The 22,891-nt window shown below is 51.8% G+C and overlaps 1 protein-coding gene across 8 annotated transcripts in view; it reads right to left on the bottom strand.

The window, feature by feature from the left end:
• The window catches only part of PKNOX2 (PBX/knotted 1 homeobox 2), a 305,084-nt gene that overhangs the window by 90,774 nt on the left and 191,419 nt on the right, over nt 1-22,891 (bottom strand). For 6 of the 8 annotated variants that reach the window (XM_060160702.1, XM_060160703.1, XM_060160700.1 and 3 more), the window contains exon 3: nt 3,178-3,286. The exons of the other annotated variants lie outside the window; for them this stretch is intronic. The gene's annotated coding sequence lies outside the window, so the exon portion shown is untranslated. The remainder of the gene's footprint in view (nt 1-3,177; nt 3,287-22,891) is intronic. 8 annotated transcript variants of the gene reach the window in all.

Genomic DNA, 22,891 nt, shown 5'->3' with positions numbered 1-22,891 from the left:
AGCCAAGTGGGGAAGGAAAATCTGAAAGTTACAGATGCCGAGGCTAAAAGGCACCTCACAGAGCTCTGGTCCACCTCCCTCACTCACAGATAAGCATACGTGGGGCCTGATGGAAGGTCGCTCCTTTGAATTAGCGCCCAGAAGAGGGAGAGCTGGGCTTGCTACGAGCCAGAGGCAGGAAGGGAGCCTGTGAGATGCTGGAGTGGAGGCCTGATGCCAGGGCCCCGCAGAGAAGCCCACCGAGAGGTGGCAGGGGTGTGTAGGGCTGGGGTCCACTTCAGCAGCTGCTCAGGGAGCAGATGGCTTGGACTGGATCATCCTTCCTTAGTGTCCACGGAAGCTGGGAAGAAGCAGCTTCACTGTGGGCAGGAGGGAGCACACTGGGGAGGGGCTGGGAGCGGAGCTGAGGTTTTCTGAGCGTCCACCAGGTGCCAGACCCACGTGAGGTACCATCCGGCAGTTACAGCCTTTCACCCTCACACAAGCCCTGTGAGGTAAATGTGATTATCCCAGTTACATCAAGACAGTGACGGTTAGAAAACTTAAGTCATGTCACTTGCCCCAAATCCCACAGCCAGCAAATGGCAGACCTAGAATCTGAGTCTGGGCTGGTCTGTTCCAAAGTCCCTGCTCAAGGAATCAGAGGGTGTCGATAAATATATGGTAACCAATCGATGAGAGAAGTGTCTTTCCCAAACCGGGATACAGCTAATCCTTTTTCCTTCCAGAATCCTGCGTATGGACTCAGCCCCTCGACCCAATCCAAGAATATCCAAGCACATCTGCTGGTTCTGGGGGACTAGGGTTTACTGGCCCAACAGGACCCTGAAAATGCCCACCTCGGAGGGGAACAGGATTGGGGCTCGACTTCTCCCAGCTCTGAGCCCTGACGTTGCCTCCGAGGACACGGAGCCTGCTGTGTCGGGCGTGGAGGGAGGTGGGCTGGGACGGACCACGAGCACAGTGGGGAGGAGAGAAGCCGGAAGCCTGGATCCTTGGTCTCTGGTGCTCAGCTCTGTCCCTGCTCTCCGCCAACCCCAAGGTCACCCTCATCGCTCTCGCCCCCCCTCAGATGCTGTCCCTACTCCCCCCACATCTCCCTAGGCACCTCCACCCCCATTGAGCATTGACTTCAGGGGGGAGGCAGGCAGGCCCAGGAGAGTATGTATGTCAGTTAGGGGTTGTCGTTGACACGTGGAGATCATTAACGAGGCTTATTTTTAAATTGTAATTGCAAAATGTAAATGCTCCCCAAACTGATGTGTAATTGCTACCCACTCCACCCCAGCCTTTCCCCTCTGGTGCCAGCTTTGCAAGGAGAGAATTAGAAAATAAAAAGGGGGTGGATTATGTAAGCAAAATGATTTTAAAAAAAGAGAGCGAGAGAGCTAAGAATTTAAGTGAGACAGCTGGCGGCTCCCTGATTGCCACACTTCCAGCTTAGCTGCAAAAATTGTGCTTGTCGATTGTACCCACCCAAGCAACAGTGTCAACTGTACTGAGTCCCCAGAACAGACCAGACTGGTACTCCCTGGGCAAGATGGCTCAGTGGTCTCTGTGTGTGTGTGTGTGTGTGTGTGTGTGTGTGTGTGTGTGTGTGTGTGTTGGGGAGTGGGGGGGAAGATCAGGGTGATGTTTGAGGTTGCCTCCATCTCATCCATAGAAGTCTTCCATTCTATGGAAAGACACAACCCACAGCAGGACTTAGCAGTCCGTCAACCCACGTCCATCCTTCCCCAGATTCTACGTATTCTCCTCCACGTAGGGAGGGCCGGCGGAACCTCCATTCTCCCAGGCATCTAGACTCCAGCATCCGCAGCATCAGCCTGGAGAGAAACAGGACTCTGCCTATTGAACTACCTCTGGAATAGGTACTTCGGCAGGAGGAAGCTCTTGCCAGGCCCAGAGAAATAACTGGACTTGGGCAACAACACCCATCCACGCTGGTTCACCAGGAATCTCTAACCCTTAACCTCCTTTTTCTCTTTTACCGTCCGCCCCATCTCCGCCAAGCCCTCACCACAGCCACTGTCTGCAGTGAATTCCTTTCCACGTCACTGTGTGCACAGGCTCTGAAGATTGTTGAAAAGACTGTCCCCCCAGTGGGCATCACTCAACCCACACACTTGGGGGGAAGCCCTGACCCCTGGGATATGTCCTCTTCTCTGGCTTTCACCTCTAGGAGCCCCAGCATGTTCCCCACCCCGTAACACACCTAAAACAGAGCTCCCCAAACAGCCAGAGGGCACAGGAAGCAGATGGCCAGGTCTGGCCAGATCTGCCACTGTCAGACAGGTGGTCCTCTTCAATATCCCTGGCTTTTCTAACTACCTGCCTCTCTCCCTCTCCTTCTCTCGAGAGAAACCAGCTTTTGTGAGGAATTTGGCAATGCTTACTGTCCCCCCAAAACGAAGACCGGGGAGCTAGAAGGTCATGGTGGCCCTAAGACATCAGGGAAACTTACAAAATCCCAGGCAGGGTCCTTTGGAGCTGGGGCCCCATCTCACCATAACAGATCCAGCCCTTATCATGGTATACTGGAGAGAAAAAAGGCTTGTTTTTGGATAACTGGATTTCTAATCCCTGCCTATACTGATACTTAGGTCTGTGAGATCATGAAGTTACTTAAGGGGATTTAAAAAACCCTATCTGATAAGAGGATTAAGTGAGATTCTCTATTCAAAATGCTTTATACGCTCTAAGGAACTATTTCTCATAGCTCATCACACACACTTGGGATACAGTTTCCTCCGTGTTCATGAAAAACTCTTGGGGCACAGATTCTCGGTCTAAACCCGGACTCACAAATCAGGATCTCTGGTGTGAGGTCCAGGAACTGAGCTTTTCACAAACACCCCCGGTGATAACACTCGCTCCAGAGGGTTGTACAAGTGTTACCCTCATCGTCGTACACGCAAGCAGCAGCCCGTCCATCTGTAGCAACAGCAGTTTATCGTTCATGGAATACGTAGAAGAAAAGAGAGGTATACAGGGACGAGGCATAGCCCTCACCCCATCCTCCAGGAGCCGAGCAGAAACAATACAGTGCTGTGGTTTCTGAGGTCGTGTGTGTGCTGTCAGCTAATGCTATGGGCTGGTTCTCGAGGTCTTCGGAAGAAAAGATTATCTGCCTGGAGCGTTTAACTTTGTGTTAAAGGATGGAGAAACGTTTCTTACTGTTCGGGCGATCCCGGTGGCCTCTGGGAGGGCCCTCAGGAGACTCACTCCCCTCTTCTCACTTCCAGCTGGGCCAGCAATTCTTCCTTGTTGGCTGGAGCCAGTGCACCTGGGAGAAAGGGCAGAGCAGCGCTCAGGAGGGGAGGCTCGAGGCGCAGGGAGCGAGGGGACGCGCTCTGTGCCCCACTTCTCCCAGGCTGGCGGTAAAGGATACTCCTTGTGCTCTACAGGACTCCTACCATGCCCCTCTCCTCACTGGCTGCTCAGACCCACCGGAACTGTGTTAGAGCCCAACCCTTGTCTCGGCGGGAAGTGCCCTGTGGTCGCCGTCTGGTCTCCTGGCACCAGGCACACAGGCAGCTCCCTCTCCCGCAAGGGCGGGCAGGTGCCTGAGTGATCCTGGGTCCCGGGAAGCCACAGCTGGCTTCTTGCTTTAAAGTGCAGGGAACTCAGAGAAAGGGCAGCAGTTACCACCTGCTCAGGTGTGTGGATGAGTTTCAGATGCTTTCCCAGGGGTGGGGGAGGCTTCGGCTGGGAGTCCGGACGCTGATGGGGTGCGGGGAGGGAGGAACAGTCAGGAGGGTGGTGGACCCAAAGCCGTGAAAAACAGCCTTGGCCTAAAGGGGGCTTCAGCTGCAGGACTTAACTATTTACTTTTAGATTAAAGGGGATTCATTTTGTTTCTCAATATTTGAAATGGACCAAGGTAACCAGAAGTGAGGTTGGTGGTCAGCACCGGTATAAGGCCTGGTCTGACACTTCCCAAACATGTTAATTTCTCCTTCTGGATCGAGCTGCTAATTTGACTCCAATGAGGCTGTGCTTGGGGCCAGGATGATGGGGTCGTGGGATGGGGGTGGAGGGGGGCTGCTGATACCTGGGTTGCGTTTTCAGGGCTGCCTCAGGGAGCACCTCCAGCCCAGAGCCCCAGCCCTACAACCAGAGGTAAATGCATCTTCAACGTTCACAATTCCTTCCTAGTTAACACCATCTTAGTCTCCCTGTAAAAACAACTCGCACCTCAGTAAAGAATGTAATTAGTGGCACGGCAACAGGAGGAGCTAAACAGTGGCCAGGCTGGGAGCTGCAGTGGGAAATGGAAATTCAGACATTTGCTCGAACAAGACTTTCCCGCTTCCCAGGCGCACACACCTGCACTGCTAGGAGGCGAAGGTGGCAGAGACATAGCATCCAGGATCCTGAGGGGTGTACGAATTCCTGGCCACAGGGCAGAGGAAGTGGGGGAGCCCGGAGATGGGATGAGCTGAGAGGGGCTCCAAGAGCAGGCAGGGCAGTTCATGAATTTCCATGAACAAAATCTCTCTAGGTTGAAACAAAACCCCCTTCACCACCCTGGGCCCAGGTTCCTCCCAAGAGGAGATGACGGATATGAGACACATTCAAAGCGGCAGGAGGCTCAGGCCCCCCTGGCCACTGCCCGGAGAGGATGCTGTGAGCACAAGGTACTCCTGCAACAGCCTGTTCCTTCTCCACTGGCCTTGCCTGTGACTTCCGTGAGTGCCTCCCAGTACTCTGCCCGCCCCAGGCAGCAAACCTGGGGGACGAGTCCGCATCCTCCCTCCCCGAGCCCACCTCACTCCCTCCCCCATCACTTCCCCACTTCCCACGCTTTCCAGTCCAGTCCAGACGGAAGGTGGTCTTCCGCCTTTCCGCTCCCTGGGACACACCTAGAGAGGGCCCTCATCCCTGGCGACGCCAGCCAAGCCACCCCAGCTTGTTAGCCGCCCCCAGACTGAGCTTCCCAGTCACCCGGCTTCACCCTGCATCCACCCAGGGCCTCCTGCGTGCCAGACAGTGCCCGGGATGGGTGCACGGCTGTGTCACCCCCTACTGCAGAATTTTCAGGGACTCCCTCCTTACAGGCACCTACGGGTGTTCAGTCTGACCTGGCACCACCCTAACTGCCTTCAGGGCACAGCTTCTACCCTTTACCCATAGGCTCTCTTCCCTCCATCCAGACGCAACCCCAGACCGGCCCCATAACCTCCCACTGCTCTCACTGCCACAATTCTACGTTTCTACGAGGCAAGACCCTCACCATTCTTCAGGGTTCAACCTGAACATTCTGGCTTTTGCCTCTACAGCCAGATGTAATTTTACGTCCTCTGTGTTTCCAAGTAGCACGCTGTCTGTCATCCTGTGAAAGCTCTCGCCACATTCTGTCTCATGCTATGGTTATCTTACACGTCTCTCGTCTCTTTCCAAACTGGAGGGTCCTCTTGGGCAGAGTCCCTGTCTTCTATCTGCATCATTTTTTAGTTTACAAAGTACTTTCATACGTAATATCTTCTTTAACTCTTAAAACAATCTTTAGAGGACGATGTTTCAATATAATAACTTAATTTTTATTACCTTTACAAAATAATATATGCTTATTGCACAAAATAAAGAAGAGGGAGAATTTTTTTTTTTTTGGGTCACGTGGTGTGGCTTGCTGGCTCTTAGTTCCCTGATGAGGGCTTGAACCCGGGCCCCGGCAGTGAAAGCACCGAGTCCTAACCACTGGACCGCCAGGGAATTCCCAGAAATTTTCAAGTTAGTTGTGATCCTACCATACAAGATAACCATAGATAATATGCAGAGTAAAACTCTTCTTTCTTCAAAACAGTGTCATTCTGTTTGCTCCGGAAGCAGCCTTTTATATTTAGCAACATACCATAAATACCTTTGCATATAAGGGAAATAGACATTATAATCTCAGTGACTATGTGGCATTCCATTTACGGACGCCCTACAGTTACAAATGTCTATTATTTGTTGTTTAGATGATTTCCAGTTTTTGCCGTTATAAACAAATAATGCCCATTCTTGTAGCTGAACTTTGCTCCAGACTTGATCATTGTTTTAGGATAAGTTTCTAGACGTGGCGTCGCCAAATCCAAAGGTCTATTCCTTTTAAAGAATTTTAACCGAGTACTTGCAGAAGGTCACACCGTTTCACGTCGCATCTGCAGTTTATGAGAGCTGGCTTTTTCCCTGCCAGGGAGTTGACCCCATTTTATCGAGGTTGATAACAAGGCTTAGGAAAGTCAAGCACCGGGCTTGCCTAAGAAAACAGCCAGCGAGCAGCACGTCTGCTGACTCCAGACATTTCGCTCTTCCAAACTCCCCACTTCCTCTTATACTTCTTACAATCCAAAGGGAGAGGCTGCAGTCTAAGTGCTAAGTAAATGCTGGGCTTCCCGAAGGATGAGGCAGAGGTGGTGTGCCCTCTGTTGTGGGGTGGGCCACTCCTGGGGCCTCTGCCGAGCCTCGTGTCCCGGGTGTCTGAGACTTATTTTGGCAGATGGCAGCTCTGTTCTTGGGTAGCTTTTTACTCTTCCCTCCTTTGGGCAGATGCAAATCGCTTCAATTTAGACTCCATGTATGAAGAACCTACCATGTGCTGGGGCCTGGGCATGCAAAGATGAAACACACACACACACACAAGCTCTCCCTGCCTTTGAGGTGCTCACGGTCTAATGATAGGGACATAACGGTACCCTGTCACGTGTGACAACGCTGCTTCAGCTGTTGGCCCTACCACCCCTCCTGTGCCAAAGCCCACGGTGCCAGGGGCGGGGGGCCTGCTGTGTCCTGCAGCCCCTCCTTCTACCTGTGTCCTTTCTCGAGCTGAGGGGGCCGGAGCTCCCTCCCCATGACCTGCTGCAGTGTCTGCTGTTCTGTCTGTCTTTCTGCTCCAGCTGTGCCTCTGCCCCCTGCCCTCACCCTTAGACGGCACTGAGGAGTGCAGCCCCTAAGAGGGAAATCACACCGGTTTAGAGGAGAGAAGCCGACCCCCCCCCCCCCACTCAGAGACCAATAAATACGCAGTTAAGAGAGGAAGGATGGTCCCGGCAATGCCAGCGTGCCCTGCGCAGGGCACCGCTGCAGGACTGCAATCTGCATACATTTCCCCTTTCCCAGAACTGACAACTGCCTGGTTCCCACCAGCCTGGAGAAAGCTCCAAGGCAGAAATATAGCCTGTAATCTCTTTCTGTCAAGGCCAGCTATTCCTCTGAGCATAACGAAGGCAACTCACAGGACAGAAGGCCCTGGGGAGAATGAAAGACAGTCTGGGCTGGGGGACAAGGAGACTGCCCACCGTCACGGCCACCTTCCCCCACGCTCACCCACCTTGCCCCGAGGAGGAGGGTCCTGAGTGCGCCTTTTAAGATCTTGCCAGAGAAAACCCAGCCCCCTCTGTTTTGTGGCCATACAGAGTCTGGCAGGCAGCCTGTGACACCGCTGCCCTAATCTTGAGGCGGGGCTGGGGTCCAATTAACAAGCAGCTGGACAGGCAGGGAGGCAGACAGAGAGACAGGGAGAGAGATGGATGGGAAGACATGGGCCCTGTGTGACCGATGGCCCAGATGCTTCAGGGACAAAGGAGGAAGCAGGACCTTCATCTTGAAGATAAAGTCCCTCTGTCCCCACAAGATCCCCAAGAAATGGAATGTTCTCACCTCTGCTCTTTAGCTCTGATCAGGCCCTTCCCTGCCTCCTCAAGGTCATTTTACTGGGGCACCCTCTGACCCCTGACGGGTGGGCAGGCTTCCCTAGAGAACACCTCTGCCTGTTTAGCCAACCTGACTTACACTTTGCAGATGAATAGGACAGCACTGAGGAATGAGCTTCTGGAATCTCTGGCCAGAGGCCCAAACCAAAGGCCTTCCCCCTGTCCACTTTGGGGGAGTCGCCCCACCCTGGTATCCATCCCAGGAGCAAAAAACACCAAAGTCTTTGTCCTCACTGGCCACAGAGCCTTGAAAGAGTTCATCCTCACTCTGGAGACCCTCCCAGGCCCTATTCTTGCATAAGTGCATCCATGGATGTGTGGTTTGCCTCCCAGGACTCTCAGGCATTTCCCCAAGGATAGAGTCTCTTCCCACCTCCCTGCTGGGGTGGCTGGTTCCAGCTCTGCCACAGGTTTGCTCCGTGATGTTGCACAAAACCCTTCACCTCTGAATTCTGGTCCGTTGCCATCATCATCAATCTTCGTCATTGCTGTCTGTAAAGCAAGAGGCCGGACCTGACAATGTGACCCTGTTCTCTGACTGTCCTTGATCAGCTAATTGAACTCAATTGTCCCAGCAAAAGCCTCAGATTTCACCAGAGCAATGAGACCCATCTCAAAGAGACCAGATTCCAATCCTCTAGGAAGAGAGGGCCTCCTTGGAGGCTAAAATAGTTTACAGGCTTGTTTATACTGTTTCTCCCCTGCTCAAAAGTCTGTAATGACTTGCCAAGGCCTACGGAGACAAAATCCAAATTTCTTAGCCTCCTTTTTTGTCCTTCGTAATCAGCTTCAACCTAACTCTCTTACTGAATCCCCTGGTCTTTCAAACCTGAGCCTTTCTCCAGCCGCGCTAGGCTGCCCTGTCTCACAACGCAGCCCACACCATATCTGGGTCCTCTGCCCCCCTTGCTCAGGCCACCATGCCCCCCTGGTGGGCCTTGTGCCCCCGCTTCCTCTCTGCTACCCAGGTCCTAGCCAACCCTCAAGTCCTACCTTTCTCTGAGCTTCTGCAACGGAATGAAGTCAAACCCTTGCTCCCCCATCCTAGGACTGGCCCTGAATCTTACTCAGTTCTGTGAACTTCTGCCTCCTGTGTTAGTCTAGATCTCCTCAAGGGCATCATAAGTGTGTGAGGACAAGATGGGTGTCTTCAATTTCTCTTATGCCTCCATATACACCGAGGTTAGTCGTGTACCCATGGAGATCATCGACAGGATCAGTCTTGTCACATGAAGGGCAACCACTACTGGAAAATACTAAACCGGATCAGTGCTTGACCAGTTCAGCTAGACTTTGCCTATTTAGTCATTATTCCTCATTGGCAAAGGCATTACCATTCTCTATACTTCAGCGTGTCTCTGAATTGAAAGATTTGACCAAACCATGGGTTATTTCACATGCCTCTTACACTAATATTAATAAGTGAATGTGGAAGACATAGTACAGGGGGAAAAACTTTGAAGTCAGACAACCCTGGATTCAAATCTTAGATCCCCTCTTCCTAGCTGTGTGACCACCCAACTCACAGGGTGTTTATAGGGATTTAGTGGTATTACATGAGACATATGATGTGCTCGGGGGATAATAAAGGACTCAGCACTGACACAGACAAAGCCTGTAATAAATGGTGACTATCATTGTTAAGACAATGACAGTAAGAATAGTTTGTTTAGATCTTGTCTGGCAAAATCATACTCATCCTTCAAGATTCAGCTCTGTAAAGTTTTCTCTCAATACTGCCCTACCCCACACAAGGCAAGTCATTCCCTCCTTTCTGCTCCCCTGATAACTGGGAACGTATCTCTTATAATAGGGGTCCCCAACCCCCAGGGCCTCGGACCGATACCCATCCGCAGCCTGTTAGGAACCAGGCCACACAGCAGGAGGTGATTGGCGGGCCAGCGAGCAAAGCTTCATCTGCCGCTGCCCATCACTCCCCATGGTTCCCCCTCACTCCCCGTCGCTCCCCATGGCTCCCCATCGCTCCCCATGGCTCCCCCTCGCTCCTCCTCGCTCCCCCTCGCTTCCCGTCGCTCCCCATTGCTCCCCATCGCTCCCCCTCGCTCCCCGTCACTCCCCGTCGCTCCCCTCTCTCCCCCTCGCTCCCCATCGCTCCCCACTGCTCCCATTACTGCCTGAACCATCCCCCCTGCACCCCAGTCCATGGAAAAATTGTCTTCCACGAAACCAGTCCCTGGTGACAAAAAGGTTGGGGACTGCTATCTTATAAAGTCCAAAGTTCTTAGCCATGAACTTCAGGCTGTATCTCACTAAACTATTATTATGTGTCCCTATAGGTGTCCCTCCCACTCAGCTCTGAGCTTCCCGAGCAAGGAGATCCTCACCTTTATGCTTCCAGCTCTGGCCGAGCATCAGGCTCCATGTGCATTTATTAAATGAGAGAAATGAACAGATGAGCAGGAAGGCCAGGAGCAGTCAGGAGACCCGGGCAGAATCTGACAGGACACACGTTAAAGCCTGGTCATAGGGAATCCACCATGGAAACGAAGTGCCCCTTGAAATTCAACCAAGACCAGCCCCCAACTTAAAGCTGCTTAACTTTTCCAGCTGGATTAGCTTCCTTGGGGAAGCCATCAGCCCCGTCAGAAGCCCTTTGAACATCTCTGCCAAGCCCTGCCTGTCCACCCCTCCTTCCCCTCAGCTGGGCTCAGTCCTTCTCCGGCTGCGCCCCGCCATTCCTCCCCCGGCGGTCAGACCCTCCAGCTTCGAAGCCCCTGCTCCCTCACCCGACCGGGCTGCTGCAAGACCCTGGGTTCTAGGACAGCTTTCCCAATCCAGAAGCAGGAGGTCAGTGCATCAAGATACAAGCTAATCATTCCTTTTTGCCCCCAGGCAGAGTGAGCTACATTTTCCTCCTTTCCGGCTCCTCTGCCACGCCTCAGCTCAGCAACGGCCTCCTAATCAGTCTCCCTGAGGCCCACCCCATCCTCCACTCGGCTGCCACGGGATGTTTCTAGCAGCTCAGAGCATCCTATGCACAATTCTCTTAGCACTCATCCTGCGAAGCTGTGATTATTTCTTTGCCTTCCCCACTAGATCAGATCATCCAAAACTGACTGTGTTTAGAGCTTAATGTGCATTTTGTACATATTAGGTGTTCAATAAATATTGGTTGAAGAAAGGAGTAAATAAATGTATCCGTTCAGCAGAGGAGATGTGGAATGTATAGCACACAACATGCTAATGTCTCTTACAAAGAATTATATTGCCTGGTTTTTTATTTATCCTTGCCACAGCCTTATAAAGGAGGTGTTATTAGTCCTACTCCTTCTTCTTCTTCCTCTTTTTTTTCTTTTTTTTTTTAAATACTTTTTGGCCACACCGTGCAGCATTCGGGATCTTAGTTCCCCGACCAGGGATTGAACCCAAGCCTGCTGCCGTGGAAGCGTGAAGTCCCAACCACTGGACCACCAGGGAAGTCCCTAGTCCTACTTTTAAAAGGGGGAACTGAGGTTAGAAAAGCGAGTTGCCCAAAGTCACAAAGCTGGTTAAGGCGTGAAGTAAAAGGGCAGAGTTCAAGGGTGGCCTCCTCCGCTCCCCTGCCCACCTGCTTCCCAGCCAGGGAGGGGATACGAAGAGGCTGAGCTGCGTCTGCTCTGCCTCACTTGGGAAATAAACAAGAAGAATTCTTCTTCTCATCATTTGGTGAGTCAGTGACATTTCGTTTGACAAAGAATCTAGGAAAAGTCTCTCCTGGGACCAGTTTTGGGACTAGGCTGTGATAATATTGCTTTATTGAAAAAGGATGCTAGGAACTGAGCTCAGGATGGCCTTTTACATGGAGTAATTTATGCAGGAAATGAGAAACAATTTTTTTAAAGAAACATACGTTGATCTACACATGGTCACAAAGACAGAAGTGATGACAACACACACACACACACAAACACACACACACACACACACACACAACCCCAGAGACACTGTTACAGACAAGCAAAGGCATAAATTCCAGGTCTCGGTCACGACCATGGCCACACACCTCAGAAAACACCAAAAGATTGCTAGTGTGGTCAGTTCAGAGCCCTGTGTACACGCCCACTTGCAAAACAGCCTGATGGCTGTGACTTCCCCTCATGTCTTCCAGGGAAATTGCGATGTTCCCCCACACATGTAAATTTCAGTCATTAAGGAACGCACAGGAAGCATGACATTGAAGAGATTAATCTCTCCGTGCCTCCCTGCCCTTCTCAGGCCCTGTTCCCTCCCGCAGTGATCACACTGCGTCTGGAGAGGCTGCCAACCGGATGACCTGCACCCCAGGCACCAGTCCCCACTCCGGATTCACACCGCCTGCCTCACCGAGGTTTCAGTCATAACCAGCACCTGGAAGACGGCAAAGAGACCAGAACCAGGCCAGGAAATGAAACATCTGTAAAATTCTCATTCAGATGTCTCTCAGAAATGAATCTCAGATATGGCAAGGATGGGAAAGGGATTTTATTTAAAATATCTTCCTCGCTAGGCTGCCTGTGAAGGGCTGGGATTCAAAAGGATACCTGAAAGTCAGGAATTCCCCTCCAGCCATGGTGATTTTGACCCATGGCTGAGAGCTGAGAGCAACGCCCAGGATCCCTGTTCTTGTGGGATCAGCAACTGGGAAACTCAGAGAGGCCAGCAACCGCACTGGGAGCCAGGACACCTGGCTTCTGTCCATAACCCTCCTGTATGAGCTCAGGGTGTGACCCTGGGCACATCACCGCCTGGGCCTCAGTTCCTCTATCTGTAAAGTAAGAAGGTTAGGACTGGGTGGTCACTGCTGCTGTGGTCTCATTAGGAGACCCCTTGCTCGGCCTTGGCCAGGTGCTAATTAGACTTTGCACACCTATACGTACGCACAATGGTTATACATCCCAAAGCATGTCTGGCCACAGCGGTTAACACTTTGCTTGAGCTTGACAGTAACTTTGTAAAGTTGGTAGTACTGGAATCAACGTACACATTTTACAGATGGAATAATCAAAACTGAGACTTCAAGTGTCTTGGTCAAGGTCACAAAAAGAATCAGTTAGATTACATGAAATTCAAATCTTCCCTTGGACATTACTCCCTATTAAAAGGGGAAAAAATGTACAACATACCTTGGAAAGGCTAAGTTTGCTCTGGAAAATATTTGTTTCTATTCCCTAGTTTGGACTTGTTAAGTATAATAATAACTGTGATTTCAAAGCTTCTGCTGCCTTTTTGCACGGCTTAGGGTGGAGGCCAAGGGCAGATGTTCTTTCATTTAGGAAAAGGATTTAAGGTCTTCTGGCTATTAAAGAGGAGGCCAGGCCTACTCTGGGAGGGGAAAGATGAAAGAAAAGGGAACTCAGTTGTTATCCACTCATTCAACAAATGTTTATTGAGTGTCTGCTATGTGCCAGGAACTGTTCACAATTGTTAACAAAAAAGATAAAAATCTCAGCATTCAATGGGTTTACATTCTGGTCTGGGTGGAGATGGGAGCAGTGGACACACAATAACAAGATAGTAAGGAGAATATACAGGGTCAGATAATAAGGCCAAAGGAGAAAAGGTAAATGAAAGGGAGCAGAGTATGAGGACTTGAAAGTTCCCCCGCTAACTTCCTGGCGAATCTAGGCCAGAGTCTTACGAAGATGGAGGAGCATAAAACTCAGAGCAGAAGGGAGAAGAAAGAAGGTGTTGGTTGGGAGAACAGGTGAAATGGTGGCAGGCCAGTCTGTGTAGGATAAAACAGACAGCGAGAAATTCCTTTTGCAGGGATAGGAGAGGGATTTGAAGACCTTACCTCGTTATCTCCTGTGTCAAGTGTAACGTGTTCTGCTCCCTGTCCTAGAGCCACACCCCCCTCTGGCATCTCCTGGGGCTGGGACCAGTGGCACTTGCCTTGGCCACAAAGTTTTAGGGGTCACCCCAAACATCAGTAATGGGGATGAAAACAGGACCTGTAACTGTGCCCAGACTAGACGGACCAGAATTCAATGAGAAAGGAAGAATCAGTAATACTGATCCTCCCAGCGTTTAAAGTGTTGATGTTTTGTTTATCATGCATTTTTGTCATTAATTTTCATGTCTAAAAAATATTGCATTAAAATATTATTTCTCTTCATTGCTGAGTTTTGGGGCACCCCCTTAAATGTCACGCCTGGGGTGAGGGGGCCTGGCGGGCCTAGCCACCACAGTAGTAAAAATGTACCCACGCAGCAGCTTTGTTATGGGAAAGAAAGAGAAGGGGCCGCACCCACAGGGGGAGAGCTGGGCAGGGAGGGCCAAGGAGGCCACATGCCCAGGATGGAGGGAGGAAGGGGGGCAGTTGCTCCCTGGCAGGACCCTGCAGAAGACAAGAGCAGGAGAACCGAAACAGCCTTCCTCTCTGGGACTCCTGGGAAGCTGGACCTTCTGCAACATGGGAGGAGATCTCCAGTTGTTCTTTAGGGATAGTCACAGGAAAGGTGGGCTTGGGGGACACATGGATGGTGGCAGATGGCTAACTGCTCCCTCTTCCAGCTCTGCAGCCAGGGGTCCACCGTGATAATTAAACCGAGACGCCACCGGAGTCCATCCATCGGGAGTTCTGGGGGGCCCTGCCGGGATGAGACCCTGACCAGTAGCCCAGCGCAGTCGGAAGGGGAGGGGAGGGCGGTCTCTAATTGCCTTTGCTCCCTGGGAAAGGAGAGGGTAGCACCTTGTCACAGTGTCTGCCCAAGAGATTATGAGCCCCCTGAGGATAGGGAGTGGCGGGGGGGGGGGCGGCGCATGTCCAGAACAAAAGGGAAGGTTCTACAGGAGGCGGCCAGTGTCCGGGCACATCAGCATTCCAGCTCCACAGACCTGCCTCAAAGGGAGGCACCAGGCCCCAGCCGGTCTGCTTTCTTCACTGCTCCCTGCTTCTCTCCAGTGCCCTCCAAGCCCTGGGACCTTAGATGACCATAAATAAGTCAGGGATTTGAGACCTCTCACGATATGGCCCCTACCGAACATTCCAGGCCTAGGTCTCATAACTCTCCTTCACGACCTCTAGGTCAGGGGCTGGCAAATGATACCCAAGTCAAATCCCAAGGCTGCCTATTTTTGTAAATAAAGTTTTATTGGCGCATGGCGCCACCCTTCCTTCACTATGGCCTATGTTGTGACTGCTTTCCACAACAGTGGCAGAGCTGAGTAGCTGCAACACAACACAAAACCTGAAATATGTACCGTCTAAAACATTCCATTGAAGTTTGCTGAGCTGGTCTAGGTTGCAGGTAAGCTGTGTGCATCCTCTCCTGCACAGTCACTCCTCACTCCCTCCGCTAGGCCTGCCGCTGGTTCTGCTCTCCAGGACCGACATGCTCCATTTCCCTTCTCTAGTAGCTGAAATACGGCTCATCCTTCAAGGGCTCAGGTGAAACGTTATTCACCCCCGGAATGTCTTCTGAATTCCTGCAAAGAATGGCGCACACTTCTGTACAGCCATGGCCCATCGTTAGGGTGACCACATAAGGTACCACCCAAACCCGAACAGTTTTGAGAGGGGAGGAGGGTGACCACATAAGGTACCACCCAAACCCGAACAGTTTTGCAGAGAACACAGACACTGCAGGCTTCAGCTGAGACCATCCCAGGCAAACCAGGCCATCCGGTGGCTCTACCCTTGGTACTTAGTTCCTTCTGCCTCCTATGGGTATGTTCACGTACCAGGCTCCCACAATAGGCAGGATGCTCCAGGGCAAGGGCAGTGTGGGCTTTGACCCTCAGAGTATCCTTATGTATAGGCTAAGATCAATTAATGTTCATTGAAATAAAAGAAGGAAGGGGTGTGTCCTAAACAAAAGCAGTTTCTGTAGCAGCAGCAGCTGGAATAACCGAGACAGAGGAGCCATTAGCCAAGTGGGGAGGAGGTGCTTGCAGCTCCTGGAGGCTGCTTCCCCTCCTGACACCTCTCAGGGAGGCTTGCAATGGTCAGAGTGGTCACAACTGCCCGAGTCTCTGCAAGTTAGGAAAGGAGAGGCCCCACTTCAAGGGTGATAGTTTATTTTGGCAGGTTCTGAGCTGAGGCTGAATACTGGATGATCAGAAATTAGAGCTACATCTCCCTGCATAAAGCTCCAGCACATTCTACAGACTTCAGCTCACCAAAGTGGGAGACAGGAAACAAAGAGCAAGGGAATAAGAGGACCCATTTAACATATAGATGCTCGCCATCTGTTCTCCACTAAACAGCCGGGAGACCTCTTTGAAGTGAAATTTCCATTCTGCCCCCTCCCCCTCTTCTCCCTGGTTTCAAACAGTTGTTGGCTTCCCATTCCTCTTGAGATCAAGACCAAAATCATTACCTTGGCCTAGAAGGTCAGGGTGGTCTGGCCCTGCCCAGCTCTCCTGCTTCATCTAGTTGGCTCTTGGCCTTCCAGCCACCCAGGCACCGGTCCCTCGAAGAGGACATGCTTCTTCCCACCACAGGGCCTTTGCACAGCCATCCCATCCTCCTGGAAGATGCTCTTTCCTCATCCACCTTTGACTAGTAAGTCTGCTTCACTTTCACATGTCAGCCAGAGCCACTTCCTCAGGGGAGCTACACTGACCACTCAGACCAGGGAGGCCTCCTTTGTATATTGCATTTCAGGATTCAATTTGAGCGTTCAACTTGGTTTATAATTATATATTCATTTGTGATGATTTGGGTAAGGCCTGTTTTCTCCACTAAGCTATAAGCTCCATGTGGGCAGGGACCCAGGTTTGCTCGGCTCACCTTGAATCCCTGGCACAGCAGCACTTGCAGGTATTGGTTGAATGATCGTCCTCACCGGCCTGAGTCAACCATCAGGAAGGTGACCTCTGGCCATCGCTCAATGTCGTAAATTAAAGTGGTTGGAAATAAGAGCTGGGGGTTAAATTCCTCTCTCTTCTCATTCTCCGCTTTCAGCTCTTCCTCCTTTTCCTCACAAAGCTGTCTTTAGGGACCTATTATACAGAGGGCCACAAAATAGTTTACCCAGGGCTAGACACTGGCTGTGAGCTCATAGGTCAAGACGGGCAAGAGATGTGGACAGACCCTAACAGGGCAGATCGGCAGCCAGTAAGAGGGCTGAGCCAGTACCGAGCAGAAGGAGGGAATGAGGGTCTCCTAGCAGGTCTTATTTCCTCCACAGCATCTTAGGCTCAGAGAACCCAGAGGAGTCTTTTCCACTGCTCAGGTCTCCTCCTTCCTCCCTCCCTCCCTTCACCAGGATCCTTTGTGTGTGTGTGGGCATGTCAATCTCCCTGAGGGTAGGGACTGTGCCTCGAATGGCTTTGGATCCCCCAGAGCTCCTGGTTCAAGGTCCAGCACATGACGCGTATTTGTGGGTGTCTGTTCTGATGTGGAGGGTGTGCAATGCGGGCTGCCTGCCTGGGTGGAGGGCCAGAGAACAGCTTTAAGGCCTGGTGTGGGGTAGTGCCAGGGAGGCCACGGGGCACTGTGGGTCCAGGTGTGCAGAAAGGGCCAGGCAAACGCTCAGCTCACCACTGGAATAAGAGGCTGCCGCTCGCTCCCTGGGCTGGCTCGTCAGAAGAGCAGAGCGGCTCACCGTGCCCTCTCAGCCCGGAGAAAGACGCGTCCACACCACCGTTCACTCACCCACCCACCACAGCAGCCTTGCGGCAGCCTGGCACCTGCACCCTGGGGTGGGGTCCAGCCCCACCAAGGAGAAAACAAAGCAGCTGCCTCTTAGCTGGCACCAAGCCCGCTCCTGTGAAGAGAGGCATCTCTGCGCTGGGCCAATAAATAATAGAAAGTGCAAGTGGCCCAGGGTAGCGACGGAGCCGCTGGGCCTCAGGCAGCCTGGGCGAGCGGCCCCCAGGTCGGGAGCACAGGGATTAAGAAGGCATCAATTTTAATGTAGGGAGAGGGGTTTTCTTTCTGCTTCACAAACAGCAAAGTGAATGTTTGAGCATCCTTGCAGGGGGTTAATGAGGACTCTGACTAGTTATTCGGATTTCTCCACACTGCCGCAATCCATCCTCCTAGGGAGGATGGGAGGGAGGCGGTGGGACGGGAGCGCTGCAGAGAGCCGCTCGATGAGAAGACAGAACCTCTGATCTCTGAGCAGGTTGCAGCCCAAGGAAAACTGCAGCCCACTCACACCCTCTCCCCTCCACCTCCACACACTGTGGTAGAACAGAGGGCTGGACGGGACTCTGAGATGACCCGTCCAGCCCCTTGGTCAGAGGGCCGACCAGAGGGGCGTGACTCTGGCCACACGGAGGATCCGTGAGAGCGCGCGCCCAGGCCAGAGCCCCGCGGCCTGGGGCTTTCTCCCTGCACCAGAATCCCCTCCCCGCCTTCCCCTGCCCAGCCAAACTGAATATTTTGCTTTTCCCTCCAGGGAGGCTGCTCCTCAGGGATAAGCCACTGTCCGTCCGTCCGTTCCATCCGAGGCCCTCAGCTGGGGCTGTCCGCTGGGCTGGGGGACCGAGGGGCAACCTCATCAGGAAACCTCTGCTTTCTGGTCCAGGCTGGTTCCCAGCACAGGGATGGAAGGTGAGGCTTTCTGTGACGGAGCCTCTCCGCATCACTGACTCCTCTGTCCCAGCTGCCCGGCCTCCTGCAACAACCTGCCCCCTCTCCCTGCTGACTGCAGGTCACTAATGGACCTGGCCACTTGGCCCCAGACATGCAGGGCACAAAAGAGGGGCAAAGGCCTGCAGAGACGCAGCATGTGCTCAGGAAGAGACATCGCCGGGCCATCTGGACGCCAGCTCTGTGCCTTTCCCGCTATTACAACGCAGATGGACTTCTGAGCCAGGATCCCCACTCCCCTCCCACCCCCAGGTCCCAGCCCATCTGCTGCAGCCCAGGACCCAGAGCTAGACCCACCCCCAGATCCATAAGGAAGTGATGTCACAGTGGGCACCGCCCCTCTGTTTTCCCGAGATCATCCGAAGTCCTCCAAACCCCTGTCTCTGGAGGTTCCCGAGGAGCTGCCTCTCACATCAACCCCAAATTCTCAAAGTGTACGTTGAGGCCCTTCAGCTCTCCCCAACGCGACTGTTTATTCTCCCCAAGGACAGGGACTGTTGTCTTGGCCCCAGGCACCCGTGGCTGTGCGCCCTGGGCTCTGTCTCCCAGTTCATTCTGAATACCAACAGCGGCATGCGGGATCTTAGTTCCCCAACAAGGGATCAAACCCGTGCCCGCTGCAATGGAAACGCGGAGTCCTAACCACTGCACCACCGATGTTTACTGAAGGTTCCGGTGCGCCAGCCGTGGCGCCCAGCTTTACGCACGTGATCTAGTTGACCCTTGCCGACCATGTGAGGTGATGGCCCTGTGCACTGCGGAGCAGAACTCTCTGCAGTGAGGTGTCCTCTGTTTGCAGCATTCAGGGCTGTAGACACCACATGGCTAGTAAGCTCTTGGATTGTGGCTGGTGCGACTGAGTAACTGAATTTGTAATTTAATTTAATTTTAATTTTAATAGACACATGTGTCTGGTGGCTACCAAACAAGACAGCACAGACTCCAGGGTCAAGCAGCACACTCCGTACCACACGGCTGGTAGGGGCATGGCCAGGACTCAGCGGGTGTGTCTGCTTTTCCCGTGCTGCCTTTGAGGCGTTATCAAGTGCGTGAAGAAACTCAGGCAGAGAAGGTAAAGAAATGGTGTGTAACCGTGGACAGCTCGTGCTGCATCCCAGCACCAGGTACAAAGGTGAGTAAGACCCAGTCTCTGCCCTCAAGGGGCTATAGTGCAGATGAAAGACAAATACATTCTACTTGGGACAGCGGGACTGAGGTGCAAAACTGAAGGAGGTAGGATGTTGTCCAGATACCCCACGGCACCCCCTCCCCAAACTCGGCCACGCCCAACTATGAGCCCCACTGTCTCCACTCTGCCCACTCTCCCCCCACGTTTGCTCCTCATTCTGGATGAATGGCATCATTGTCACTGCAGGCCCTCAAGAAGGAAACCTGGAGACGCCCTCAGCTTCTCTTTTTCCTTCCTCCCCTTTCTCTCACCTCCTTTCCATCACATGCTACTATTTCATCCTAAATGTACTTTAAATACCTTCCCCTTCCCAGCCCCACTGTCTAAGCTCCCCGCTGCCCTCACGCTGCTGCTTCTTCCCTCTCTCACATCACCCCGTGCTCCAGCCGCACAGCGTCAACAGGCATTTCCAGGAGCTCAAGACGCTTTCCCAGGCCCCAGTGCTCTTTTTTCTTTTTCAAATGTCCGTCAGCAAAGGAATGGATAAAGAAGATGCGGTACATATGTACAATGGAATATTACTCAGTCATAAAAAGGAACAAAATTGGGTCATTTGTAGAGATGTGGATGGACCGAGAGACTATCATACAGAGCGAAGTAAGTCAGAAAGAGAAAAACAAATATTGTATATTAACACATATATTTGGAATCTGAAAAAATTGGTATAGATGATCTTATTTACAAAGCAGAAATAGAGACAGATGTAGAGAACAGACGTATGGCCGCCCCTGTGCTTTTGCATCTGCTGTCCTCTTTTCCTGGGATGCCCTTGCCAGCCTCATCTGCTTGGACAGCTATGAGCCCAAAGAGCCTTCTCCGAGCTTTCTCCCGTTGCAGGCTTTATCTGAGCATCATTCCTCTCTGGCGAATGGTGACTTCCACTTCTGTGCTCCTGTGACCCTGAGCTCTCCTCTTTTATGCCGCTTACCACCTTAGGTTACAAATACCGGCATTTCCCATGGCATTCTCTGAGATCGGAGACGGTGGCTTTGTCATCTCTGTGTTCAGAGGGCCTGCAGTGTGCAGCACGTGACAGGAGGTAGACAGGACGGGTGCGGGTGTGTCTACCCGAAGCACCTTCTGCCCCTGCCTTCCCCACCTCCCACGCTCCGTCTTTCTGCATTAGGAGTCTCGCAGGAAGGTGCCGAGAGGAACATTCCCGATTCACCTCACAGCCTGCTCTCCATAGGCACGGCAGGGTGACTCCCCGTGGAGCCTGGCACTCAGCATGAACTCCCACAGCTTTGAAGAATCTCAAATACAGCCCGCTTCAGCTCCAACCAAAACGGGCTTGCGTCTGCCACCTACAAACAGCCTTTCTCACATCTCTCCCTTTGCCTCCGGCCTCCCCACCCTGGCCGCCTCACCTTCCCAGTTCCCTCCACAAGGCGCTGCACTAACAGAAATACCAGGCACTGCGCACAGGAAACCTCAGTTTTATTCACGACAACTTACCGCCCTGTGCAGTGCACCCATCCAGGGACCAGTGTCATCAGAGTGACATCTTGCCTGTACAGAGCACGTCACCATTTACAGAGCAGTTCCTTCCACGTTTTCTCACTTCATCCTCACAACTCTCCTATGTGAGGAGGAAAGTTAGGCCCTGTTCTCCCATTTTACAGATGAAGAAATAGAAGCTCAGAGAAAGGAAGAGCTGGATCCTAGATTCAAAGGCAGATCTTTTGATTCTAAGTTCAGTGTTCAGTTTACTGGGAGGATGGTGACGTCACCATCCTGATTACAGAGGAAGAATAGGTTTAGAGGAGGTGCTGGTGAGTTTATTTGAGGGTGTGTTGTGCTCAACGTTTTGACGGGACACCAGGGTAGACGAGAAAGCTTGGAACAAATGTCTGGGTCTGTAGTCTACTCCAGTCCACCATATGGTCTAGCCACAGAAAGCCATCTGCTGTTCTCCAGACACCATCTTGCTTCCTTACCTTTGTGTCTTCCTAAGGAATTTATGGCCTCTTCACCTCTGACTTCTGATACACTCCCCAGCCTGCCGTGACCACATCAATGCTACTTCCTGCAGGAAGCTTTCCTGGATCTTCTCAGACAGAAATGGTCCCTCTTCCCTTTGGGCTGTCACAACACTCTGAATAAACCAGCATTGTCATCTTTGTCTTATCCTGTCTAGGGCTATGGTAGTTTGTATGTCTGCTTCCTCCATCGTGTCTAAAGCAGAGACAATTCTTGTTCACCTCTGTACCTGGAACTATGCCTTGGGCATAAGAGGTGATCAGAAAATATTGGTTGGGTTGAATTTCATTGCTAATTATGTTGGTTTTTTTGCGGTACGCGGGCCTCTCACTGTTGTGGCCTCTCCCGTCGTGGAGCACAGGCTCCAGACGCGCAGGCTCAGCGGCCATGGCTCACGGGCCCAGCCGCTCCGCGGCATGTGGGATCTTCCCGGACCGGGGCACGAACCCGTGTCCCCTGCATCGGCAGGTGGACTCTCAACCACTGCGCCACCAGGGAAGCCCAGCTAATTATGTTTTTAAGAGAGGAGGCTTTGACCTATGTCTTTCTAACAGTGAATGTGAAATGTAATGGACATCACATCTTTTGTCCGCATTTCCAAATCTGAGCTCCGTGATGACTTAAAAGCACATGTGCAGAATATGAAAGGAGGGGCTTATAAACAAGAAGCAATACACAAGAGTCGCCTGAACCCATCAGCAGTGGGCTGGGAAGGCCACAGACCAGAATGGAGTGGAGTCTGGAAACCTCCTGCCCCCACCTACCCACCCTGCCACATACTCTCCCTCTCCTCTCTCTTAAAAAGCAATACTTGAAACAAAACAGAGACAGAAATAAGGGACGGAGGCAGCTACAGCCCGGGTCAGACGTAGGAGGCTACAGATGACAGAAGGAAAGTAAATGATTTAACTCCCACTTTGCTTTGTTTTCTTCAAGGACAGCGACCATCAAACTAGAAAAATGATTTATAAAGGTTTCAAGTTTGCGATAGGTGAGGAGATGGTAAACGAGCCTCTTATAGCTTTAAATAAAACCAAGGCTGCGGACACCAGCAAATCACATCTTAGAGTACAGAAAGAACTTCAAGATAGGATTGGAGAACCACTGCTAGCTGTTTGTGCACTGATGAAAAGAAACAGTTTTCAGAGATGGAAACATGCAAAAGTTGTATTTTCGTAAAGTGGTAAACATCAGATTCTGGGAGCTACATGATAGTAGGTTTGATATTAATTGCTAACAAAAATTCTAAATTGGATTATTTATGAAAGAAAGAAGCGGTGACCAAAAACCAGAATAGCTTCACTGAAAAACAGTCATGTCAAACTAACTTTACTGCACTTAAAAACACATAGAATTCCTAGGTTGGTAGATAAAGAAAATTCTGAGAAGTATCTTGATTTCAGCAAGATATGCAACATCTTCCATGATATCCTTCTGCATATTGTCAACTATATTTCAGTTAAAGAGAGTAAGCTGGATGGGAAGAGTGGTAGGTGAGCTTTT

Source organism: Lagenorhynchus albirostris, chromosome 9 (assembly GCF_949774975.1).
Source record: "Lagenorhynchus albirostris chromosome 9, mLagAlb1.1, whole genome shotgun sequence".
NCBI lineage: Eukaryota > Metazoa > Chordata > Mammalia > Artiodactyla > Delphinidae > Lagenorhynchus > Lagenorhynchus albirostris.
Note: the sequence above shows the minus strand (reverse complement) of the source record. Positions and strands in the feature narration are given on the sequence as shown.